A 26,782-nucleotide genomic window follows, 5' to 3' on the forward strand; every position below is an offset into this window, starting at 1 on the left:
TTGTAATAATAATATTCTGATCAAGTAATAGCTTCCTAAAAGTCCTAGAAACTTTTCTTGATTTCTTTTCTTGTATTTTAGTAGCCAATGAAAGAATGTTTGGATTCCTGCGGTTTCCCAATTGCTTTCTTGAAGTGTGTGGGTAAATCTGAGTTGGTTCACTCTTCAGAACATCCCTTGCCCTTGATGATAGCAGCTAGGTGTTTGACTCTGCGATGAGAAGAGCACCTTTATCCACACGCATAGCATTTTCCCTCCCACTCGACCTCTTATCATGCTGGCCGCTGAAATACTGTTTCCTAGAATACTGTTGAGTCCATGCTGAACCTAAACATAATCTAGGTTTATTTCTAGAGTTAGCGTGAACACAAGTGTGTTCCCAGCTACTTAGTACAAACCTCCGGATTCTGACTCCAATCATAACATCCTTTGAAAAATTCTAATGTAGCAACTGGTATTCTTGTCAATCTATTTAGCATTTGAGATTTTCAAGGTGCTGTTTTAGCCACAGATTATTCCTATGGTTTCTTGAGAATATGAGGTTTTGTGTAGCCTTCAATAGACTTGATTTTGGTAATAAAAATAGTACAGCTTTTCCCTTTTAAAAATTTAAATAACTCTAGAAGGAAAAAACTCTATCTAAATTTTCTAACATATCGACTTATTCTCTCAGGAACAACAGCTGTCAAATGAAAATTCGAGAGTGTCTTTTCCTGATGTTTAAGCCCTTGCCTCTTAATCCCAGCCTATTCATTATAAACCAATGAATAGAACTGGGAAGACAATGAAAAATAAAAGGACAGAAAATGCCCTGCTAGTAAAAGCAGTGGACAATAATAGTACATGAAACCGGGAGGATCTAACTGCACTTCAGATAACATGACAGGCAATAACAGAAACTTCAGAATCACTGATTACCATTTTAACATTTATATACAAACATCTTTAAGTCCTCCTAGGCAATGTTAAGGAGGTGTTAAGGAAAGCCCTCAACAATCAAAAAGGCACCTGGGTAGTGATATAAACAGGAACAGGCTGTTTCAAGGGTCTGCCAACATAGCTAAGGTGCTCAAACACAATACAGGTTGAACATCTTGAAACTGAAAATTCAAAATCCAAAATCCAAAACTTTTCGACATGATGCCACAAGTGGAAAATTCTACACCTGACCTCATGTGACGGGGCACAATCCAAACTTTGTTTCATGCACAAAATTATTTTAAATGTTCTATAAAATTACCTTGAGGCCATCTGTGTATGGTGTCTATGAAACATAAATGAATTTACTGTTTAGGCTTGGGTCCCCTTCCCAAGATATCTCTCTCTCTCTCTCTCTCTCTCTCTCTCTCTCTATATATATATATATATATATATATATGCAGATATTTCCCAATCAGAAAATCTGAAATCCAAAACACTTCCGGTCCCAACCTTTTTGGATAAGGTTTACTCAACCCATATCTCAAAAGAATCAACAGAGCTAGGAAACGGGGCCTGAACATCCAAGCTGTGACTAAGAGGGGTGCAGAAAAAAATGAAAAAGGCACCAGCAGACCACAATCAGGGAAGTACAAATGCATCCACTTTTGAACTTTGAAGACAAAAGACCGGATTTTGAAGCTTGCTCGGCAAAGGAGAGAGAACACTTAGAGATGTCCAGATAAGAATGACTTCCCCTCTCATCTCAGGCTTTGGTAACAAGAAGGATTTGAGAGGAAAACACACACATATGCAAAAAAGAAATGAGTCTTTTTTCCTAAAAGACCAAGAACCCTCAGTTCCCTTCCATTGGTCTATGTGTCTGTCCTTCTGAAAGGCTGTTGATCAGAGCCTGGCTGGCGAGATGGGCGAGCTCTCTAGCCAGCCAAGGCGGGGTGCTGTGGGCCAGCGTGCAGACAAAGTGAGATGAAGACATGACACTCTTACCACAGCCTCTGCTTAGCACCGAGTCGAGGGAGAGATAACTGTGGCTGCCCTTCCTGTTGATATCTCTTCTAGACAGCAGAAGGAGTGTGTGAAAGAACAGAGAGAGATATGTGAGCTCAGGGCCCTTGGTGGAACGGGAGCTGTGCATGTGGCTAGAACATGGGTCCATGGCAGGTGGGCGCATGTGGCAGGAGACTCAAATTTGTCCTGAAGGCCACATGGAATACTGAGGGGTAGGAGGTATGGGAGGACGTGGTAGGGAATTCTGTAGAATAGAACATGCAGCCACAGGCACGGATCATAAAGCCATTTTTTTATTTAGAGTTTGCATTCAGTGACCTGACTCTGAGCTTCGTCTGGATTTGGCAGTGACAGAAAAGTGTCCATCCCTGGAGGCGGGGGCCCAGCCCTGATGATTTGTTGGCAGATCCTGTTTTCCAGCCAGGGCTAAGGCCAGTCTGAGGTTGGGTTGTGAGGTCCTGGAACATCACTAGCCACTTGGGCCTCTAGCAGGAAATCCTGATTTCTTTTTGTTTCGGGGAAGTTTTGACAAACGCGTCCAGACTCCTTTTCCGCTGGTGCCACGGGAAATTCCACACAACAAGTGTTACTGCTTCCGGCCCTGATGTGAGCATATCGCCACTGTGACTCACAACAGCATTCACCAGCCCTGGCAGCTATTTTGAGTTTTTGTTAATATATCAAATGCATTATTGATTGTGAGAAATGACTGTTTTTATCTAAACTTGAAACCTTGACTTTTACATGAAAAACAAAAAATTTTATTGGATGGAGAGAGGGACACTTCACTTACTTTGCATATAGAGCATTTCATATTTATGTTTATGATATAAAACATTTCACAGGATATCTCAGACATTGGGATACAGAGATTAATCAGAGAAAAACATTTGCTCCTTACTCTTTTGAGTAATAATAATAATAGCTAATACTCTCATAGTGCATTGTTAAGTGCTTTCCACATATTATTAACTCATTTGCTCCTCACAAAAGCTCTGTGAGGTAGGAGCAATTATCCCATTTTATAGAAGAGAAGACTGAGGCACAGAGAGCTTAAGTAATTTGCTGACAATCATGTAGCAAGTATGGTAGCTTGTCTTCAAAGATGCTGCCTCCTTCCACCACCACACCAAGACCTGTGCCTCCCAGCATTCGTGCCTTGGGAGTCTTCTCTCCATGAGTCTGGATTGACCTTCTAACTCACTTTTGATCAGTAGAATTCTGCAAGAGTGATACTTCATTATTTCCTAAGGCTAGGTCATAAGAAGCCCTGCAGGTTCCACCTAAATCTCTTCAAATGTTCATTCTGTGGGAAGCTGAATGCCATCTAAAAAGTCCAGCTACTCTTAGTAGTTGTCATACTGTGACTGAGACCGCCATTCTGTGAGGGAAGCCCAAGCTAGTCACAGGGAGAGGCCAAGAGGCCCAGGCAGCCTCTTTGACTGGTCCAGCTGAGATGTGAATGAAGGGGCCATCACAGAACCAGCTCAGTTGAGCTGTCAGGTGACTCCAGCCCCAACGGCTGTTTGACTATCACCTTCTGACAGACCCCATGCGAGAACCCAAGTGAGCCCAGTCAACCCACAGAACCACCAGAGAAAATAGAAGTTATTGTTTAAGCCACTACATTTTAAGGTGGCTGATGACCAAAATAGCCAATAAGTGATTGAGTGGGATTCAAACCAGGCAGTCTGGTTCCAGAGTGCATGCTGTTAACCACAAGAGACGTGGATGCAAACCAGGGCAAAATACAGCTGCCAGTCACACACATGGAGAAGGCAGCAAACCCCATGAGAAAATGTAATTGATGCTTTCCCCCAACAACATCAAATCTTCTATTTTTTTCCTTTAGCAATTTTTGATGATATATTTTGCTTGGAAAAGAGTACACACTACCCTGCATTCTCACTCCTAGGATAGTGGAAAGGGGAAAGAGCTTTTCTTATGTTGAATGTCTGCTGTGCACCCCACTCTGCTGTGCCCCCTGGTCAATTTCTTAAGCACCTACTATGTGTCAGGTACCAGGTGCCTTAGGTTTCACAGCAACAGTGAGACCTCATGGCTGCCTTCATGAAGCATATACTAGGGAAGATAGAGGAGCCAAAACACAAAACAAATGCAATTGAAACAAAGACGTGTCCCACAGCAAGGGGTGGGCAGTCAGGGAGGGCTCTCTGAGGAGGTGGCATTTAGGCTGGACGTAAAGAATGGAGGGTTTGCCTGGCAGAGAATTGGGGGAAGAGCTCTGCAGTGGGAGGAGCTGCGTTGGCAAAGGTAGACAGTAGGTGAGACCTGGCAGGTTCAGGGAAGGCAGAGGCTAGGGAGCAGCCAGGAAGTGGTGGGTGATGAGATCAGGAGGCCCCCCCCGCCACCTGCTGTGAGCTGTAGGCCCTGGGGAAGTGCATAGATTTTTCTCTGAGTGTACCAGGAAGCCACTGAAGGATTGTCTTTTTCAATCTTCTGTTGATTACCTAGAATTATTAGGAATGTCCAGGTCTTCCTGTACTGGGCAGGAACAGCCCTGGGCCTGCCACTCAGTTCTCTGGGCGTGTTTGGTTGCTGGTTTTTCTCTTTCCTTGGGCCATGCAATTGCTGTCCTTTCCTTCTGTGTCATATGTGTGGCATATGTGTTCTAGGCCAGCCTCTCCCTGCTGCTCCTTCCTGCTCTGGAGTCCACACAGCTGCAAATGATGCTCGGAAGACTAGCGCAGTGAGCCCCAGGGTCCACAGACAGTTATCACCTGGGGAGCTGTTAAAATGCTGCTTCAGCCAGGCAGAGGGACTCACACTTGTAATCCTAGAACTTGAGGCCGAGTCGAGAGGATCACTTGAGGGCAGGAGTTCCAGACCAGCCTGGGCAGCATAGGGAGACCCAATCTCTACAAAAAATAAAATAAATTAGTTGGGTGTGGTGGTGTGTTCTCATAGTCCTATCTCCTTGGGAGGCCGAGGCAAGAGATTCTTGAGCCCAGTAGTTTGAGGCTGCAGTGAGCTATAATTGTGCCACTGTACTCCAGCCTGGGTAACAGAGCAAGACGCAATTTATTTATTTAAAAAAAAAAAAAAAAAAAAAAAAACTACTTCCTGGCACACGGTTCAGGGGCATCTGGGCAGGGTCCAGAGGGTTCTGATACAGGGGGTCCCCATTTTGAGGAATCTGGGTTAGGGCTGAGCCACCACTCCTGAGCCTGAGCCTGTCCCTCCTACATACCCTGCCATCCCCAAAACAAGTGAAAGAAGGGGCTGGCAAACTTGGAGAACCTACTGAAACCAACCTGGGCTTTGTCCTGCATCTCCGTATGCCCCAGGATGAAGGCTGCCCTCTCAGAGAACAGAGGGGAGAACTTGAGTGAGAGAGACGACGGGGTGGGGCAGGCTCTGTGACTAACCAGCCTCCTCCCAGGGCAGGGCTTTGGAAGGAAGCAGATGTGACTGTCCCGCAGGAGTCACCAAGTGACCTGGTCGGCCTCATGGGCGTCTGACAGGGAGGGCGTGAGGCCTGATGCTGGGTCCTCTGTCTGTGTCTCACTGCTTGCAAGAGCACCCCCACCTAGCCTACTTCGGAAGCTAGGATTTTTAGGAACCCCTAATGAAAATAAAGAAGGAATTTTTTTTAAGTTTTCAGGTACACTTTGAAACATTTAATAACCTTCCCCGGTGTTATGGGGACATTCCTGTTACACAGCCTCAATCCCTGTTGCTAGAGGTGGTAAAGCCTGTCTCCCTCCTAATCACTGTGCACCAGTGGGGAACCCCCAGCCTAGAAGGTGGGAGGGAAAGATTATAAATGCAAGATTCTAGGTGGAAGAGAGGCAGCAGGCAGTCCCTGCCGAGAAACACTGGCCGGGCATGTTTCTCCCTGTCCCCGGCTCTTTCCCTTGCCAGCTGGGCGACCTGGGTGAGTGACTTCACCTCTTTGAGCTTCATTTTCCCCTGCTCTAAAACAGGGGAAAGTACTTTCTCTCGTACAGTGGGATCTTAGAGAATCTGAATGATCTGTGATCATATCTAAGCGCTCCATAGATATCAGCCGTTCCTGTTATCTATGAAGCGCAGAGTGAGAGGGAAACAGCAAAAGGCCCTCCCCAGGATACATGTGTGGCTTGAATTCAGGTTTCATGTACCTGTGCCCGGCAAGCAGGCATCTCAAGCATCCAAACAAGCCTGTGGATGTGGAAACGCTGAAAATAACAAGGCTTTCAGGGAGCGTCTGTGTTTTCCTTAGAAAGACGGAGGGAGGTGGGGAGATGCAGGCACACTCCTGTGGGCCCTGGAGGAGGCTGACCTGAGCTCGAGTCCCAGCATGGGGCCCTGTGAGCCTCTTTCCACTTTTATAAAGTAAGGGAATTTTCCTTCCCAGGGTTGTTTTGAAGATAACATGTGTAAACCATTTAACACGGATCATGATTAATAACTGGTGATAGGGGCGGTCATGATTCATTTTATAGAACTGGGGTGGTCCCAGAATAGACGGACCCAGCTCAGAGGGCCCGCTCGGCCAAGCGCTCGGCATTTCCCAGGGGAGGGCAGAGGATGGCCGAGTCTTGGGACTCAGACAAGGGCCTTGCTCTTCCAGAGATCCAAAGCAGGGGCGGTGAGGGTGCATGAAGTATTTGGGCCTGACCGTAGAGCTATGGAAAGCCACGAGAGTGCAGACAAGTGCTGGAGCTGGGAAACCTGCTGAAGAGAATGACCCAGGAGCGGTGTTCTGTGGCTGAGGGGCCCGGCTTCTGGCACTCCTCCAATTCTTTTTGCCATAATCCTCTTTCTTCTATCTAGGGACATTTCTTACATGTGCCCTGATGCAGTTTCCTCAAGAAACCTCCATTCACCTGTAATCTTAGTCTCTTTCTCAAAATCGCTTCCCGTTGGAATCCAAATCGGGATGCAAAGCACAAATCAGACCATGTATGCAGCGTTTCACCTTTCTGAAGCACCCTGCGGTGGGTGGGTGTGTATGTGCTTAGGACAAAAGGCTACAAAAAGATAGTAAAGAATGTCTGTACCACCCATATCCCCCAGTTCCTCTCCCAGAGCAGACCCTGTCTGCAGACCCTGGGGCTCCTCCCAGCTCAGCCGCCCACTCACGTGGAGCCCTGGCGGGATTCGCTCCACTGCCCTGTGTCGTGATTTTCCCACTTATAGTAAATCCTGGAGCTTGTCCATGTCTGTACTTTGGAGCTGCCTCCCACAGTCCATCATATAGATGGACCAGAATTAATAGGTGCCATCCTTTTGGTGGGTGACATTCAGGCTGTTCCTAATCTTTTGCTGTTACAAACAATGCCACAGTGGATTTAGACAGTTGAGCATGTACAGTGCAAGTATATACAGTTGGCACAATAACGTGCAAATATATCTTGAAAATTGCTGAGTAGGGAGGAGCTTAAAAAAAAGAAATTGCTGGCTGGGTGCAGCGGCTCACACCTGTAATCCCAGCACTTTGGGAGGCTGAGGTGGGTGGATCACAAGGTCAAGAGTTCGAGACCAGCCTGACCAACATGGTGAAACCCCGTCTCTACTAAAAATACAAAAATTAGCCAGGCGTGGTGGCATGCACCTATAATCCCAGCTACTCAGGAGGCTGAGGCAGGAGAATCACTTGAACCTGGGAGGTGGAGGTTGCAGTGAGCCGAGATTGCGCCACTGCATTCCAGCCTGGGTGACAGAGCTAGACTCCGTCTCAAAAAAAAAAAAAAAAAAAAAAAAAAGAAATTGCTGAGTAGATTTTAAGTGTTCTTACCACAACAAAACAAGTATGTGAAGTAATGCATATGGCTAATTGCATTGTCAATTTAGCCATTTCACAATGAATGCATATTTTATTTTGTTTTGTTTTAATTTTACTTTATTTTATGTTTTATTTTATTTTGAGACAGGATCTCGAAGCTCTGTCACCCAGGCTGAAGTGCAGTGGCACGATCACAGCTCACTGCAGCCTTGACCTCCTGGGTTCAAGGGATCCTCCCACCTCAGCCTTCTGAGTAGCTGGGACTATAGGCATGCACCAGCATGCCCAGCTAATGCTTTGCATTTTTTGTAGAGATGGGTTTTCACCTTGTTGCCCAGGCTGGTCTCAAACTCCTAGGCTCAAGTGATTCACCTGCCTCAGCCTCCCAAAGTGGTGGGATTGCGGGCATAAGCCACTGCACCCAGCCTCAGTGTATACATATTGCAAAACAACATGTTGGACAGGATAAATATATACAATTTTTCTTTATCAATGTAAAAAAATAAATGAAATAGAGACTAATCCAAAAAATGTGCAGATGTAACTCTAAGATGCATTCCTAGAAGTGGAATTTTGGAATCAAAAGGAACTGCGGTCTTTTTATTAAGTTAGCTGGTGCCAAAAATGCCACTGTAGAAGGCATGCCTGTTTACATGCCCACCATCTCATTATAATTCTAATTTTCATTCCTCATGGTTAGTGTGGTTGAGCATCTTTTCATGTATACCTTTTTAAAGTATTTCCTTTTCTGGAGGTATTTGACTATTTTGAAATACTCTTGGTAACTACATGGACTACTTTTAGCAAATAAGTGAGTCATTTTTTTATAAGCAGCCCCATGTGGATTCCCATGGTTCCCACTGACTGGGTCTTTCCATCTGTGACATAAGCCCAGAAATAACTGTCTCTGAGTAATAGTTTGGCTTGAGGAGCTGGTTAGCTGATAACTTAATTGCTAGAGCTGGTCTGAAGGGCTGGCTGTTGTCCACAGGCATGCAGGACACTTGTGCAATGCCAAGATGTTTGAAAAGAGGAACAGGGCAGGGTGAGGGGTGGGGTCTTCAGGTCGGAAGTTGCTTTCTAGCCCTTTTTGACCCCAGTTGTCATCCCCTTGGTTTAACATTTCTCTTTAGAAAACTGTAACCTGAAGAAACATTACCTTAGCCCTTCTGAACCACAGAATGACAAGATGTATTGTCATGGTCAAAGCCTTGTTTATAAATGTTTGACCTCACCACATTTGGGTGGAGTCTGTTGGCATTTTGCCTCAAGAAAATTCAGTGCAAGTAATGTTTGCCAAGCCAACTCCATCTGATTTATAGACATATTGTATGAGACTTTCTTGCCTGACTTATACACAAAGCCCACTTGAAAAATGAGGAATGGACAGTTTCCTTGTGCGTGACATGGGATTCCTGGATCTGTTCATCCTAATATATAATAACATCAGAAGGTTAGATAGGGTGCCTTCTTTTTTTTTTTTTTTTTTTTTTAATTATACTTTAGGTTTTAGGGTACATGTGCACAATGTGCAGGTTTGTTACATATGTATCCATGTGCCATGTTGATTCGCTGTACCCATTAACTCGTCATTTAGCATTAGGTATATCTCCTAATGCTGTCCCTCCCCCCTCCCCCCACCCCACAACAGTCCCTGGAATGTGATGTTCCCCTTCCTGTGTCCATGAGTTCTCATTGTTCAATTCCCACCTATGAGTGAGAACATGCGGTGTTTGGTTTTTTGTCCTTGTGATAGTTTACTGAGAATGTTTTCCAGTTTCATCCATGTCCCTACAAAGGACACGAACTCATCATTTTTTATGGCTGCATAGTATTCCATGGTGTATATGTGCCACATTTTCTTAATCCAGTCTATCGTTGTTGGACATTTGGGTTGGTTCCAACTCTTTGCTATTGTGAATAGTGCCACAATAAACATACATGTGCATGTGTCTTTATAGCAGCATGATTTATAGTCCTTTGGGTATATACCCAGTAATGGGATGGCTGGGTCAAATGGTATTTCTAGTTCTAGATCCCTGAGGAATCGCCACACTGACTTCCACAATGGTTGAACTAGTTTACAGTCCCACCAACAGTGTAAAAGTGTTCCTATTTCTCCACATCCTCTCCGGCACCTGTTGTTTCCTGTTTTTTTAATGATGGCCATTCTAACTGGTGTGAGATGGTATCTCACTGTGGTTTTGATTTGCATTTCTCTGATGGCCAGTGATGATGAGCATTTCTTCATGTGTTTTTTGGCTGCATAAATGTCTTCTTTTGAGAAGTGTCTGTTCATGTCCTTTGCCCACTTTTTGATGGGGTTGTTTGTTTTTTTCTTGTAAATTTGTTTGAGTTCATTGTAGATTCTGGATATTAGCCCTTTGTCAGATGAGTAGGTCGCAAAAGTTTTCTCCCATTCTGTAGGTTGCCTGTTCACTCTGATGGTAGTTTCTTTTGCTGCGCAGAAGCTCTTTAGTTTAATTAGATCCCATTTGTCAATTTTGGCTTTTGTTGCCATTGCTTTTGGTGTTTTAGACGTGAAGTCCTTGCCCACGCCTATGTCCTGAATGGTATTGCCTAGGTTTTCTTGTAGGATTTTAATGGTTTTAGGTCTAACATGTAAGTCTTTAATCCATCTTGAATTAATTTTTGTATAAGGTGTAAGGAAGGGATCCAGTTTCAGCTTTCTACATATGGCTAGCCAGTTTTCCCAGCACCATTTATTAAATAGGGAATCCTTTCCCCATTGCTTGTTTTTGTCAGGTTTGTCAAAGATCAGATAGTTGTAGATATGCGGCATCATTTCTGAGGGCTCTGTTCTGTTCCATTGATCTATGTCTCTGTTGTGGTACCAGTACCATGCTGTTTTGGTTACTGTAGCCTTGTAGTATAGTTTGAAGTCAGGTAACGTGATGCCTCCAGCTTTGTTCTTTTGGCTTAGGATTGACTTGGCGATGCGGGCTCTTTTTTGGTTCCATATGAACTTTAAAGTAGTTTTTTCCAATTCTGTGAAGAAAGTCATTGGTAGCTTGATGGGGATGGCATTGAATCTATAAATTACTTTGGGCAGTATGGCCATTTTCACGATATTGATTCTTCCAACCCATGAGCATGGAATGTTCTTCCATTTGTTTGTATCCTCTTTTATTTCATTGAGCAGTGGTTTGTAGTTCTCCTTGAAGAGGTCCTTCACATCCCTTATAAGTTGGATTCCTAGGTATTTTATTCTCTTTGAAGCAATTGTGAATGGGAGTTCACTCATGATTTGGCTCTCTGTTTGTCTGTGATTGGTGTACAAGAATGCTTGTGATTTTTGTACATTGATTTTGTATCCTGAGACTTTGCTGAAGTTGCTAATCAGCTTAAGGAGATTTTGGGCTGAGACAATGGGATTTTCTAGATATACAATCATGTCATCTGCAAACAGGGACAGTTTGACTTCCTCTTTTCCTAATTGAATACCCTTTATTTCCTTCTCCTGCCTGATAGCTCTGGCCAGAACTTCCAGCACTATGTTGAATAGGAGTGGTGAGAGAGGGCATCCCTGTCTTGTGCCAGTTTTCAGAGGGAATGCTTCCAGTTTTTGCCCATTCAGTATGATATTGGCTGTGGGTTTGTCATAGATAGCTCTTATTATTTTGAGATACGTCCCATCAATACCTAATTTATTGAGAGTTTTTAGCGTGAAGCGTTGTTGAATTTTATCAAAGGCCTTTTCTGCATCTATTGAGATAATCATGTAGTTTTTGTCTTTGGTTCTGTTTATATGCTGGATTACATTTATTGATTTGCGTATGTTGAACCAGCCTTGCATCCCAGGGATGAAGCCCACTTGATCATGGTGTATAAGCTTTTTGATGTGCTGCTGGATTCGGTTTGCCAGTATTTTATTGAGGATTTTTGCATCAATGTTCATCAAGGATATTGGTCTAAAATTCTCTTTTTTCGTTGTGTCTCTGCCTGGCTTTGGTATCAGGACGATGCTGGCTTCATAAAATGTGTTAGGGAGGATTCCCTCTTTTTCTATCGATTGGAATAGTTTCAGAAGGAATGGTACCAGTTCCTCCTTGTACCTCTGGTAGAATTCAGCTGTGAATCCATCAGGTCCTGGACTCTTTTTGGTTGGTAAGCTATTGATTATTGCCACAATTTCAGAACCTGTTATTGGTCTATTCAGAGATTCGACTTCTTCCTGATTTAGTCTTGGGAGGGTGTATTTGTCGAGGAATTTATCCATCTCTTCTAGATTTTCTAGTTTATTTGCATAGAGGTGTTTGTAGTATTCTCTGATGGTAGATTGTATTTCTGTGGGATCAGTGGTGATATCCCCTTTTTCATTTTTTATTGCATCTATTTGATTCTTCTCTCTTTTCTTCTTTATTAGTCTTGCTAGCGGTCTATCAATTTTGTTGATCTTCTCAAAAAACCAGCTCCTGGATTCATTAATTTTTTGAAGGGTTTTTTGTGTCTCTATTTCCTTCAGTTCTGCTCGGATTTTAGTTATTTCTAGCCTTCTGCTAGCTTTTGAATGTGTTTGCTCTTGCTTTTCTAGTTCTTTTAATTGTGATGTTAGGGTGTCAATTTTGGATCTTTCCTGCTTTCTCTTGTGGGCATTTAGTGCTATAAATTTCCCTCTACACACTGCTTTGAATGTGTCCCAGAGATTCTGGTATGTTGTGTCTTTGTTCTCGTTGGTTTCAAAGAACATCTTTATTTCTGCCTTCATTTCATTATGCACCCAATAGTCATTCAGGAGCAGGTTGTTCAGTTTCCATGTAGTTGAGTGGTTTTGAGTGAGTTTTTTAATCCTGAGTTCTAGTTTGATTGCACTGTGGTCTGAGAGACAGTTTGTTATAATTTCTGTTCTTTTACATTTGCTGAGGAGAGCTTTACTTCCAACTATGTGGTCAATTTTGGAATAGGTGTGGTGTGGTGCTGAAAAAAATGTATATTCTGTTGATTTGGGGTGGAGAGTTCTGTAGATGTCTATTAGGTCCACTTTGTGTAGAGCTGAGTTCAATTCCTGGATATCCTTGTTAACTTTGTCTCTATGATCTGTCTAATGTTGACAGTGGGGTGTTAAAATCTCCCATTATTATTGTGTGGGAGTTTAAGTCCCTTTGTAGGTCACTCAGGACTTGCTTTATGAATCTGGGTGCTCCTGTGTTGGGTGCATATATATTTAGGATAGTTAGCTCTTCTTGTTGAATTGATCCCTTTACCACTATGTAATGGCCTTCTTTGTCTCTTTTGATCTTTGTTGGTTTAAAGTCTATTTTATCAGAGACTAGGATTGCAACCCCTGCCTTTTTTTGTTTTCCATTTGCTTGATAGATCTTCCTCCATCCCTTATTTTGAGTCTATGTGTGTCTCTGCACGTGAGATGGGTTTCCTGAATACAGCACACTGATGGGTCCTGACTCCTTATCCAGTTTGCCAGTCTGTGTCTTTTAATTGGAGCATTTAGCCCATTTACATTTAATGTTAATATTGTTATGTGTGAATCTGATCCTGTCATTATGATGTTAGTTGGTTATTTTGCTCATTAGTTGATGCAGTTTCCTCCTAGCCTCGACGGTCTTTACAATTTGGCATGTTTTTGCAGTGGCTGGTACCGGTTGTTCCTTTCCATGTTTAGTGCTTCCTTCAGGAGCTCTTTTAGGGCAGGCCTGGTGGTGACAAAATCACTCAGCGTTTGCTTGTCTGTAAAGTATTTTATTTCTCCTTCACTTATGAAGCTTAGTTTGGCTGGAAATTCTGGGTTGAAAATTCTTTTCTTTAAGAATGTTGAATATCGGCCCCCACTGTCTTCTGGCTTGTAGAGTTTCTGCCGAGAAATCAGCTGTTAGTCTGATGGGCTTCCCTTTGTGGGTAACCCGACCTTTCTCTCTGGCTGCCCTTAACATTTTTTCCTTATTTCAACTTTGGTGAATCTGACAATTATGTGTCTTGGAGTTGCTCTTCTCGAGGAGTATCTTTATGGTGTTCTCTGTATTTCCTGAATCTGAATGTTGGCCTGCCTTGCTAGATTGGGGAAGTTCTCCTGGATAATATCTTGCAGAGTGTTTTCCAACTTGGTTCCATTCTCCCCATCATTTTCAGGTACACCAATCAGACGTAGGTTTGGTCGTTTCACATAGTCCCAAATTTCTTGGAGGCTTTGTTCATTTCTTTTTATTCTTTTTTCTCTAGACTTCCCTTCTCGCTTCATTTCATTCATTTCATCTTCCATCAGCGATACCCTTTCTTCCAGTTGATCGCATCTGCTACTGAGGCTTCTGCAATCTTCACGTAGTTCTCGAAACTTGGCTTTCAGCTCCATCATCTCCTTTAAGCCCTTCTCTCCATTGGTTATTCTAGTTATCCATTCTTCTAATTTTTTTTTCAAAGTTTTTAACTTCTTTGCTATTGTTTTGAATTTCCTCCCGTAGGTCAGAGTAGTTTGATCATCTGACGCCTTCTTCTCTCGACTCGTCAAAGTCATCCTCCATCCAGCTTTGTTCCGTTGCTGGTGAGGAACTGCGTTCCTTTGGAGGAGGAGAGGTGCTCTGCTTTTTAGAGTTTCCAGTTTTTCTGCTCTGTTTTTTCCTCATCTTTGCAGTTTTATCTACTTTTGGTCTTTGATGATGGTGATGTACAGATGGGTTTTTGGTGTGGATGTCCTTTCTGTTTGTTAGTTTTCCTTCTACCAGACAGGACCCTCAGCTGCAGGTCTGTTGGAGTTTACTAGAGGTCCACTCCAGACCCTGTTTGGCTGGGTGTCAGCAGCGGTGGCTGCAGAACAGCGGATTTTCATGAGACCACAAATTCAGCTGCCTGATAGTTCCTGTGGAAGTTTTGTCTCAGAGGAGTACCCGGCCGAGTGAGGTGTCAGTCTGTCCCTACTGGGGGGGTGCCTCCCAGTTAGGCTGCTCAGGAGTGAGGGACCCACTTTAGGAGGCAGTCTGTCCGTTCTCAGATCTCCAGCTGCGTGCTGGGAGAACCACTACTCTCTTCAAAGCTGTCAGTCAGACAGGGACATTTAAGTCTGCAGAGGTTCCTGCTGACTTTTTGTTTGTCTGTGCCCTGCCTCCAGAGGTGGAGCCTACAGAGGCAGGCAGGCCTCCTTGAGCTGTGGTGGGCTCCATCCAGTTCGAGCTTCCTGGCTGCTTTGTTTACCTAAGCAAGCCTGGGCAATGACGGGCACCCCTCCCCCAGCCTCACTGCTGCCTTGCAGCTTGATCTCAGACTGCTGTGCTAGCAATCAGCGAGACTCCATGGGCATAGGACCCTCCGAGCCAGATGCGGGACACAATCTCCTAGTGTGCCGTTTTCCAGGCCCGTTGAGAAAGCGCAGTATGAGGGTGGGACTGACCCGATTATCCAGGTGCCGTCTGTTACCCCTTTCTTTGACTAGGAAAGGGAACTCCCTGACCCCTTGTGCTTCCCGAGTGAGGCAGTGCCTCGCCCTGCTTCTGCTCGCGCACGGTGTGCTTCACCGACTGTCCTGCACCCACTGTTTGGCACTCCCTAGTGAGATGAAACCGGTACCTCAAGCAGAAATGCAGAAATCACCAGTCTTCTGTGTCGCTCGGGCTGGGAGCTGGAGACCGGAGCTGTTCCTATTCGGCCATCTTGGCTCCGATAGGGTGACTTCTTAAGCATCCTTGGAAGTCATATATTCCATAACCCTTCCTCGGATAGTTTCTTTCAGTATAGAGTTGTTTGGAATTGGATGACAATCAGTTAAACTTTAGGGCAACTAATTACACCTATAGAAACATTCAAGGACCTTCAAATTGGCCCAAATGCTATAGCACATGAATCCAGTGGAAGGGAGGTAATAAAATGAAACTTACTGTTTGATAATTGTGTCATTTAGAGTTGTTCATTCATTATTCCTGTAGCCATCTGAAGGGTCATCTTAGGCTGGCACTGTAACTAGTTCGTGTCTGTACTATACAGACGCTGAGCTAAATCGATTTTCCTGGGAATTTGGCTTTTTATTTCAAAGAAGCTTACTGTTTGGAACCACCCTATATAGCTAAAATGTAAGATCTAGAAAGAATCCTTATTGATCATCTGACTCACAGGTATAGAAGCTGAGGCCCAGCAGAATGAAACTGTTAAGCCAGGCTCCAGGACTTACAGGATTTTCTTGGTAGGTATTTTACCAACTTCCCTCTCCAGCAAAGAGCCTAAAATGACTGATGATACCGTGTTGCTGTCTTTCTCCAGGGCTCAGCCTTCTTTAAATGGGCCTGCTTCTTCATCTGGTATTTAATCTGAGATGGAAAGTGAGATGCGAAACCCAATTTTCCCTTTCACTTGGTCACACGCCCAGAAGCAGCAGCGTTCAGTGGGCCGAGTTCTGGCGTGGAACCTTCCTCTGTTCCCATGTCTGTGGCGTGGCACGAACCTGTGATGTGGGGCTCTCCCGCCCTTGCCCTGGAGGGGCCTTCAGGGACATGTGGCTCATCCATCTGTTATTGTCACAGCATCCCCCAGAGGAAGGAGGGACAGGCTGTGAGGTTAGCTTGTTTATTTTATGAGGAAACAGGCACAGAAAAATTAATTTACAGAGTCTTGGGCAAAATCCCAAAGGAAGGAGGAGTGGGAAGAGCAGAGAGTGGATAAACAGCACAACACCATCCCTGGGCACGCCTGGTTCTTGCTTTTATTTAAATTTTGGTAGGTTCCGTGGCCACACCCACTTCAGGCTAGGTACTGGGAGACAACCTCCAGGGTTTTCTGGTAGCCAGTTACATTCTCCAAGAGGTGGCCATTACCAGCTGAAAGGTTCGAGGTGAACTCACATCCAGCCTCTCCAAAAGGAGCTTGGGAAGTTGTGTTCCCTCCGGGCAGTCTCCCAGACCGGCTTTGGTATCAGCCCCTCCCTGCCACTGCCCTGCGTCTGGTCAGCTGGGGAGAAGGGGGCAGGGAGAAGAGAAGGCCAGTGGAGCAGAGCCATTCATTCTGTGGCTTATTTGGTCATCAGCAGTTCCCATTGCTCCCACTGTTTGGGGAGTGCCTCTTCCTCGGGGGTGTAGTTGCTGAGATACTGCTTCCCCCTCAGGGTGGTGCTTGGCACACCCAGCATAGCCTCTGGCAGGAAAGTGCTGGAATCCAGACCTTCACCAAAAGTGCCATTGTAGAAGAAAAAGAACAACCTCCTCAATAATAATGCAAGTGGGCCAATAATTTTTACAATATGCATATTTGTTTTCTTGATATAAAAATAATATATATTCATTGTAGAACACTTAGAAAACCACAAATCAAAAAGGAAAAAATAAAGTACACTCACCTCTGATTCTACCATCCTGGTGCACATATGGTGCAGCGCAGTGGGTGAAAGCACAGGCTCTAGGATCCGAGTCCCTGGGTTTGAATCTGGGCTCCCCTGAGAAACAGCTGTGTGCCTTGGGTCGGTTATTTAACCTCTCTGAGTCTTTTTCCCTGCCCTGTGAAATGGCGGTAATAAAAGTACTTACTTCATGGGATTGTTGCAAGGATTACAAGATTGTAGTGATGTGGAGCCCACACGGCAGTGCAGGAATGTAGTAAGAGCTAAGTAAATATTTGCTGCGGTTGTTGATTCAGAGCTATCACTTTGCTCTCTGCCACGATGACATTTTCAGAAGCAGACTTTTCTAGTTGCAAAGTAAACTCAGCCTGGAAACAATGCAGAGACTCCTTGCCCTGAAGTGGCTGTTATTATTAACTAAGGGGACTCTTTTCGAAGTGTATTTATAATACCTGAGCGATCCCAGATAGTAGATGTTTACTTTGAGATGATTTACACTTTCCCTAGTTAGTAACAACCCTTTTTTAGAAATGCATACCATTATTTAAGCAACTAAACCTGCCAAATTGCTAAAAATCAGTTACATTTCTTGTTCAAGTGAATTCACTTGATTAAACCAATTTTACTGTATTTTACTATGATAAGAACACTTACGAAATCTACCCTCTTTCCACATTTTTAAGTACCCATTACAAGCACAATGTGGCTATAGGCACAGTGTGGTTCCACAGATCTCTAGAACTTATTCATCTTGCCTAACTGAAATTTTATGCCGGTTGATTAGCAAAGCCCCATTTCCTTCTCCCCACAGCCTCTGGCAGTCACGGTTCCCCTCTCTGATTTTGTGAGTTTTACTATTTTACATATCTTATACAAGTGGAATTATGTATGTTTGTCCTTCTGTGATGGGCTTATTTCACTTAGCATGTTTTTTTCTTCAAGGGCCATCCATGTTGTTGCATATTGCAGAATTTTTTTTTAAGGCTGAATAGTATTCCAATGGATGTGTACACCACATTTTCTCTATCCATTCATTCACTGATGGATGCTTTTCTTATTTCTGCATCTTGGCTATTGCCATTAAGCATCCATCAGTGAATGAATGGATAAAGAAATGATGCCAATAATGCTGCAGTGAACATGCGTGTGCAGATATCTCTTCAAAGTCCTGACTTCAGTTCTTTTGGACAAATACCCAAAGTGGGATTGCTGGATGATATGATAGTTCCATTTTTAATTTTTGGAGGAATAAACCAGTGTATTGAACACCTACTGTGTTCAGTAGTAATTCCGGGGTGTATAGTGGTGAATAGAATAAGGAGTGGAGTCTCTGCCCTCAGAATTTCTGTCTTATAGTCAGCAAATGTATATACCATTTCAAAGTATAAGTGCTGTGACGAAAATTCATCAAAGCTATAAGACTCTATCCCTGGGAACCTGATTTGATAGTGTGAGGCATCTGCAGTGGGCCTTTGGGTTACAGACACAGTGAAGACTTGGCCCTGCTCTCAGGCTGCTACAGACCCCCTCAGGAGGAAACAGGAAAGGCGGTTCTGTTCCACTGGGTGGGGGAAGGCCACCCGGAGGAAAGTGCCCCAGAGGGATGAGTGGCTGTAGATGGAGAAGAGGAAAGGGCATTCCAGACAGAAAGAAAAGCCTGAGCAAGGGTGTGGAGACAGGGAAGTACAGGATGCTACTGGGGAATAGCAAAGAGCCCAGTGTGGTTTGTGCAGTGGAGAGGGTGGGGCTTAGTAAGAGACAGACTATGAGCAAAGGTTGAGAGTTGAGGCAGAGGCTAGTCATGGAGAATTTGTTCTGTAAACATTTATTCTAGAAGTAATCAGGGACACTCACAGTTTTGGAGATCATCTCTGAGTTCTAAGAAGGGGTGGGGATCGTCTGAGGGCTGGATTGGTGAAGATGGAACCTGGGGACAAGAAGGCACTCTTGGTGCCTGCCTCGTGCTAGACGCTCACTGCACGGGTGCTGGAGGGACACAAAGGTGAACATGCAGCCAGGAGAGCCTGGGGTTGCACAGACAGAGCCACACAGAAAGTGCTGGGGGCAGGGGTAGGAATGCCCACATGGAACTGGAGCTGCTAACTCTGGGAGGGGCGGGCAGGGCCTCGAAAAGAGGAGAGGTTTGAGCAGAGTCTTAGGCAGTATTCTGTCACCACCACCGGGCAAGTGGTCCTGCCCACCCCAAGAGTGAGAGGAGGGACATGGCAGGGGGAGCCTGGCTGCATTTCTGCCTGCCCTCCATTGCCTTGCATCCTTTCATTAACACACATCTTTCTTTGTTTTTTTTATTTAAGTAGAGACAAGGCCTCACTCACCCAGGCTGGTCTCGAACTCCTGAGCTCAAGTGATCCTCTTGCCTTGGCCTCCCAAAGTGCTGGGATTACAGGTCTGAGCCACCACGCCTGGCCATAGACACACATCTTGTTTAAAACTCATAATTAGAAACTTGGCTCTGAAAAGAAATGTAAGCATTATTTTTCTCTTGTTCTATTAAAAATAGACTGCCAAATTTGCTTCCTTAGGGACCCCCGTGCTATATTTACCTGAGCCAGGGAGCAACTATTCTCACCCCTTATGCCATTTCCTGGTGGCTCTTTCTCCGGCCAGGATGGAGGACCACAGTTTCCACAGGGGCTGTGACGGGAAGCCCTTGATTGGGTAGAAGGGGCTCCTTCCTTCCTGCCCCCTCCTTTTGTTCCCAGAACATGGAGCCAGGAATGCCAATCTGGGATCTTCCGCAGGACAAATTCTTTCTCCTAGTTCCCCAAGCTTTTGGGTCCTTTGGCAAAGAAAGGAACTATATTTTGAAACAACTGGACTGATTACATCTCTTTTTTGTTCCAGACTAATACAAGTTTCACTGGAAGGTCTTAAAGAATTGAAATTTCTATTAATTGCATGAATAAGTGTTGAAAATATACTGAGCACCGTGGGATGGTTCTATGATTATGTTGAGTCCTGCGCCCACAACACACACTCGTACGTGCAAACACACATAGGTCTAGATCGTTCCATGCCCCAGGCCATGTTGCATTGTGTCTAGCCGAAACCAATTCTCACAAACTTGGAGCATTCTCACTCCTGTTCTGTCACCAGGAGAGGTTTTCATCACCTTGGCCAGAAAGCAGGATACAGGTTAGCCGCTTTGAGTGGTTCTTAAGGCCGATTTCCTCTAAAGCTTAAGGCTTCTACTTTAGCTTTAGCTTCGTTCACCTCCATATACAGCCAGCTTAGGTAGTAGCCCCTTGATGAACAGATTTCAACTTCCTGGTCCATTCAGCAGTTTGTGGAGATGTGTATCTTTAAACAAGTTTAGCAGCCTTGGGATTTTTCTTTCTTTTCTTCCTATTTACTTTTGCTTTTTAAGTCATTTTTGTTGAAGTATAACATATGATTAAATGCACCTTTTTTTTTTTTTTTTTTTTGAGACGGAGTCCCTCTCTGTCACCCAGCCTGGAGTACAGTGGCACAGTCTCGGCTCACTGCAGCCTCCGCCTCCCGGGTTGAAGCGATTCTCCTGCCTCAGCCTGCCGAGTAGCTGGGATTACAGTTACCTGCCAAAAGTTAGCCTGGCTAATTTTTGTATTTTTAGTAGAGACAGGGTTTCGCCAAGTTGGCCAGGCTGGTCTCGAACTCCTGACCTCAGGCGATCCACCTGCCTTGGCCTCCCAAAATGCTGGGATTACAGCCGTGAAAAATGCATCTATTCTATCTAATTGTACAGTTTGGTGAATTTGACATATTTGCATACTCATGTGACTATGGCCATCATCAAGATATAGAAACTTTCCATCAGTCTGAGACGCTCCCTGTTTGTCCGTTCCACTCACCAGCCGGGCTCCTGTTACAGGCGGCCACTGCCTGCTTTCTGTCACTATAGTTTAGCTTTGCCTCTTCTGAAATCTCATAGGAATGGAATCCCCCAGAAAGCACTCTCTGGTGTCTGGCTTCTTTCACTCAGCATAATGTGTCTGAGGTTCAGCCATGCACAGGTCAGCAGTTCATTCCTCTTCACGGCTGAGTGGTATTCCACTGAAGAGTTGTGCCACAGTGTATCCATCCCGTCCCGTTGAGGGACATTGGGATTGCTTCTAGTTTGGGGCTTATAGAAGTGTGTCCCTCAGGCCAGGCGCAGTGGCTCACGCCTGTAATCCCAGCACTTTGGGAGGCCGAGGCGGACAGATCACGAGGCCAGGAGATCGAGACCATCCTGGCTAACACGGTGAAACCCCATCTCTACTGAAAATACAAAAAATAAAAAATAAAAAATTAGCTGGGCGCAGTGGCGGGCGCCTGTAGTCCCAGCTACTCGGGAGGCTGAGGCAGGAGAATAGCGGGAACCCAGGAGGAGGAGCTTGCAATGAGCCGAGATCGCGCCACTGCACTCCAGCCTGGGTGACAGAGCCAGACTCTATCTCAAAAAAAAGAAGTGTGTCCCTCGGTGACAGTTCCAACCACATCCTAGACACTCCATAATTACTCACCAATCCATTTTTTACTTTTGTCTTTGAAGTGTCTCGTAAAATTCCAAGATGTTCAGTGTACTCTCAATGTCCAGAGAGATGTATTCCAAAAGATTGTTTAAAGCCAATGTTGGGAATTTTGAACAGATTTTTTTCACAGAAAACATTCAGTCCTTTCAGAAGCATTGACTGGGACCTTCTCCTGGTCAGCACTGTTCTGGGCTGTGACCAGCAGGTAAGAAGGCCCACCCTTACAGCTTACAGCCCAGCAGGGTTGTAGGACTCCTGTAGGAGCCCAGGAGAGCAGGGACTGCTTCTCAGAGGACACAGAGCTTGGTCTCAAAGGCTGAGTCTGAGCTGTTGTGTCTCTACCCAGCACTGGGCACCAGGTGGATTCATCTATGAACTGGGCTGTCTGTAAGAACTGAACGGTGCACGTCCAGACCAAACACAGTCCACTCAGAATTTTAAAAACACCATATAGGCCAGGCACGATGGCTCACACCTGTAATCCCAGCCCTTTGGGAGGCCGAGGCAGGAGGATCACCTGAGCCCAGCAGTTTGAGACCAGCCTGGGCAACACTGGACCCATCTCTATAAAAAATTTTTTAAAAATTAGCCAGGCATGCTGACGAACACCTGTGATCCCAGCTACTTGGGAGGCTGAGGCAGGAGAATTGCTTAAGCCAGGGAGGTCAAGGCTGCAGTGAGCCATAATCACCCCACTGCACTGTAGCCCACATGACAGAGTGAGACCCTGTCTTAAAACAGACAAACTGCTATGCAGACCAAACAAAACAGCAGCTGAGCACCACATTCAGTCTGAGGCCCACTGGTTTTCAACCTTGTTCTAAGTGATCGCTTCTTTCACAGGACTACTTAGTATAGTGTAGCTAACCTCTAGTGTTCCTGGGAACCTAACCACCCTCTAATAGAACCTTTGGAAAAATTCATTATTCTCATCCTTCTGGGTACAGATGTGTCCCCTGCGTTATCCCAGCCAGCATGGGTACGTACAGGACTTTCCTGAGCTGGGGAGTGCCTGTGATTAAAATCACAGATTCAATTTAGGAGAAAGCTGGAATCTTTAAGACCTGCCGGTAGAAAAGGAAGGCCACTGGGCTTCTGTGAGTCTGCTGCTCTATTGCTCGCATATGAGCAGTGTTTTTGTTCCCTTGGTATCTTCTGTTATCTACTTCTGAGCACTGATTCTCTCACTTGGCTCAAGCATCAGTGCACTGTCGCCTTGACCCTAAGTAATTTTATTTCCTTCTATAACTGCAGACTGTGCTTCTCCCACAAATATTTCTTGCTTCCCCACTGTATGCCAGGCACTGGATACAAAGATTTTTAAAATAACCAGTAGATAGCATTTTGGACAGCTTTCTAGGTGCCAAGGTGATTCTAAATGCTTCATGTATATTAACTCTGCAGCTCTTGAGGCCTGTGGATACTATTATCAGCCCTAGGGTAGCACTAAGACACTATTATTACAGATGAGGAAACGAGGCACAGAGAGGTGAAATAATTTGCCCAAGGTCACAGAACTAGTAAGTGATGGAGCCAGGAAGGTCCCAGGCAGTCTGGGTCCAAGGCCCACGTTGTTTACCACGATCTTGTGTGACCATGATGAAGACATGGTTCCTATGGTTAGAGAATATATAATCTAATGAGAGAGACCGGCCCATCCCTCTGATTTTAATACCCTATGTGAAGTGGTGCCATAGGCAGCACAGGCAAGGGAACTCAGGATGGGGAGCAGTTGAGGAAACCAGAGTAACCACAGCTCAAATTTGCTGAAAATTAACAAAGTCTCAATGCCGTATGGATAAAAGCATTTTCTCATGTAATCACTCAACAACCCGATCTTACAGGTGAAAAAAACCGGAGCTTAAAATTAACTAATGTCTAACTTAATCAAAGTTGGCCCAGATATTTTGAAGAATGGCTAGGGTTTGGGCTGGCTTTCTAGACTCAGTCTAGACCACAGAGGAAGGGTTCGCCAGGGCCATGGCCCAGCATGGGCAAAAGCAGGGGGCTCGGGTGAGTTTTAAAATCCATCTTCAAATAAGCATGTTTCAGTTCTGTTTCCTCGACCTGTGATGCACCACCTAAATATCTATTGGTAACTTTTTGGAATAAAAGGAACTAATACTACTTTAAATGTATTTGATTTGCTCTGTTGCTTGCTAACCAACAGGAACATAAACCTATCTGTACAATTCCCCCACCCTGGTATTCAGTCTAGGCAGTGATCCTCAAACTGCACCATGCATTGCAATCACCTGGGGAGCTTCCAAGTGCAGATCGCCAGGCTCAGCCCCAGGGATTCTGATTCAGTGGTTCTGGGGAGGGGCCTAGGAGTCTAAACTTTAGCAAGCCCCTTATTTCATTCCAACACAGGAACAGGCTTTGAGGATCAGTGGTCTCTAGGTCCTTCTGAATCACTGTTTTCCTTTAGCAGGCAGACTAAATGACATGTTGGGAGTTAGATCCGCTGGGATTTTTGGGTAGCTAGGTATTTGGTGCCTGAGTCCTTCATGACACGAGAATCAAGCAGACCTATTCAGCCTTAGGAGGAGGGAGACTCTGACACATGCTACACCACAGATGGACCTTGAGGACGTTGTGCTGAGTGAAAGAAGCCGGGCACAAAAGGACTCTTCTCTGAAGTACCTAGAGTAGTCAAATTCATAGAGACAAAAAATAGAATGGTGGTCGCCAGGGGCTGGAGAGAGGAGGGGAGAATTAGTGCTTAATGGGTTCAGAGTTTCAGTTGGGGAAGGTGAAAAAGTTCTGGAGCTAGATGGTGGTGATGGTTGTACAACAATGTGACTTATTTAATGCCACTGTGCAGTACACTTAAAATGCTTAAAGTGGCAAAATAATCCTAACTTTGTAGGGGGAGGTGGTAAGCAGACCAACCTCTCCCAGCTTTGATCATTCCTTGCGCTCTTTTGGACACGGTGATTTCTACTCCTTTGATTGTGTTGCCTGATGTGTGACAGGCAGCCCTCTTATACCTACTCAGGGACAGAACAAACACAGCTCTGCCTACCTGTACTTCTCGAACTGTATTAAGCTCTCATTGTTGCTTTAACACAAGAAAATATGGATATGCACCTGTTCCTCCAGACATGAGTATTGGTGTCACTTATAGTAAACTGAAGTCTGGCAGCTCTGTTCCTAATAACTTTTGATTTCACTATAGCATTGAAATGGCATCTTTTTAAAAGATATTTAAATTAACTGTTAGGAACTCAAATTTAAGTTAAAGTTTAAACACAAGTATTGCAATCAAAGCTAACCATTCAACCCAGGTGGCCCTGAGAGGAAGAGAGACTGCATCTGCACGGCTGGGTTGGCACAAGCATGGCAGGGTTGGCGTGAGCGCAGCTAGTGGCAGCAGCTGTGTTTCAGTTTGGGTGGCAGGTTTCTTTCGGAACTGACAGTAAGAGGTATTCCGAAATCTTAAATGGGGGTGAGGGGAGGATTGTTTACCAATTGTGGTTTTGTTTGTTTGTTTTGTTTTGTTTTGTTTTTGTGACAGGGTCTCACTCTCTCACCCAGGCTGGCGTATAGTGGTGTGTCCATGGTTCACTGCCTCAAACTCCTGGCCTCAAGTGATCTTCCTGCCTCAGCCTCCCAAGTAGCTGAGCCCACATGCATACGCCACCACGCCCAGTTAATTTGTTTTTATTTTTTGTAGAGACAACGTCTCACCATATTGCCAGGTGGTTTCAAACTCCTAGCCTCAAACAATCCTCCCGCCTCTGCCTCCCAGAGTGCTGGGATTACAGGCATTAGCCACTGTGCCCAGCCTTATCATCGCTTTCAATAGCAAACCAAAGAAGCTGATTCTAACTAATTTAAGCAGAAAAGAAAATGTTTTGGAGAATTTTTCACAGGATTAATGGGAAAGTTGGAGAACTAGGCTTAGAAAAGAGTTAGGAAGCCGCCACCAACATGAATAAATTCTTATTTTCACTGTGTCTTCGTGTCATTTCCCCAAGGTTCAGCACTCCTCTCTGGTGGAAGGAAGTGAATGTCTAACTCTAGATCACATGCTTATGCCCCAGCTTGCTAAGGAATGGGGCGAGGGACTCTCTGCCACACCTTCAGCCTCCACGGCCCGTAAAGGATACCTCCCGACCCAACAGGAAGGGTATTCAGCAAAAGCAACTCACATTCACTCCATGTGCACCCTGGACACAGCATTTTCTTTGATCTGTTTCTGAACCTTCAGATACCCCATCTGATCACTAGGAAGACCACGTGGGTGAGTGGTCAGGTCAGCATGGTGAATCAATCATCTCTCCTGGAAAAGCAAGTCCCCATGCAGGTCCATGTATGGGTGGCTCCAAAGCATCTTCCTGGCACCCAGCGAACAGCCAGTTCATTCATCCGCTGAGGACCTACAATCCTGTGAGCTAGGGCTGTCTGTGTACACGTCTGTCTCAAATGACAGTAGCACTTAGTGTTACCCTAGGGGGCAGTTTGTTCTGACCTTTCAGGGACAGAACTCAGAGTGAAACCTTGACTCTAAATCTTTGCATACTATGTGTGACCCTGTCAGTAGGTCTTTGTTATTCCTCTGACCTAAACTGGCTGCTGACAGCAATGAAAATAAACTCTGGCCCACATTCCGAGAACTGCCTTTGTCTTCCTTATCCCCAAGGAGTCAGGGAGTGCCGCAGTGACACAGAACAGAGAAATGAAAAGCACGAACTGGAAGTATCCATGCGTGTGGCGGCATAAACACTACACTCAGGACAGCGGCCTCCTAGTAGGGGGAAGGGCCCAGGGAGGGGTGCACAGGGGGCTTCAGCATTACCGAGTGTCTTGTTTTCTTTATGAAAAATGGACCTGAATCCAGTTTGCTTGTTCAGCTATTCCTCTAACACCTGTTCTTCAAATGCATGGAAACCTTAGTCCACAGACCCTCTTTATTTTCACCTAATAGATTATTCATCTCAGATACTTTTTCCTCTGCCTTAGATCCACACCTTCTCCACCCCCACAGCCAACCAGGGTCTCACAATCAATGTTGACATTTTTGTATTTGTGCTATAGTCTGTATCCATAGATGGTTGAGTATTTTGTATTTTAACATTTTATGTGAATGTTTTCATGCTGTATATGTCTTTTTGAAACTAAGTGTGGTGGCTCACGCCTATAATCCCAGCACTTTGGGAGGCTGAGGCAGGCGGATCACGAGGTCAGGAGATCAAGACTATCCTGGCTAACACAGTGAAACCCCGTCTCTACTAAAAATACAAAAAATTAGCCGGGCGTGGTGGCAGGCGCCTGTAGTCCCAGCTACTGGGGAGG

At 45.0% G+C, this 26,782-nt stretch overlaps 1 protein-coding gene and 1 long non-coding RNA gene across 2 annotated transcripts in view; one reads left to right on the top strand and one right to left on the bottom strand.

The window, feature by feature from the left end:
• The window catches only part of EHD4 (EH domain containing 4), an 81,376-nt gene that overhangs the window by 34,577 nt on the left and 20,017 nt on the right, over positions 1-26,782 (top strand). The gene's annotated exons all lie outside the window — the stretch shown is intronic.
• On the bottom strand, positions 16,188-25,972 carry LOC105739988. Its single transcript, XR_001115995.2, has 4 exons — positions 25,639-25,972; positions 19,304-19,390; positions 16,968-17,124; positions 16,188-16,792 (listed from the first exon to the last, which is right to left on the bottom strand). It is a non-coding gene; the product is annotated as an uncharacterized LOC105739988 (long non-coding RNA).

This window comes from Nomascus leucogenys, chromosome 6 (assembly GCF_006542625.1).
Source record: "Nomascus leucogenys isolate Asia chromosome 6, Asia_NLE_v1, whole genome shotgun sequence".
In the NCBI taxonomy this organism is placed as follows: domain Eukaryota; kingdom Metazoa; phylum Chordata; class Mammalia; order Primates; family Hylobatidae; genus Nomascus; species Nomascus leucogenys.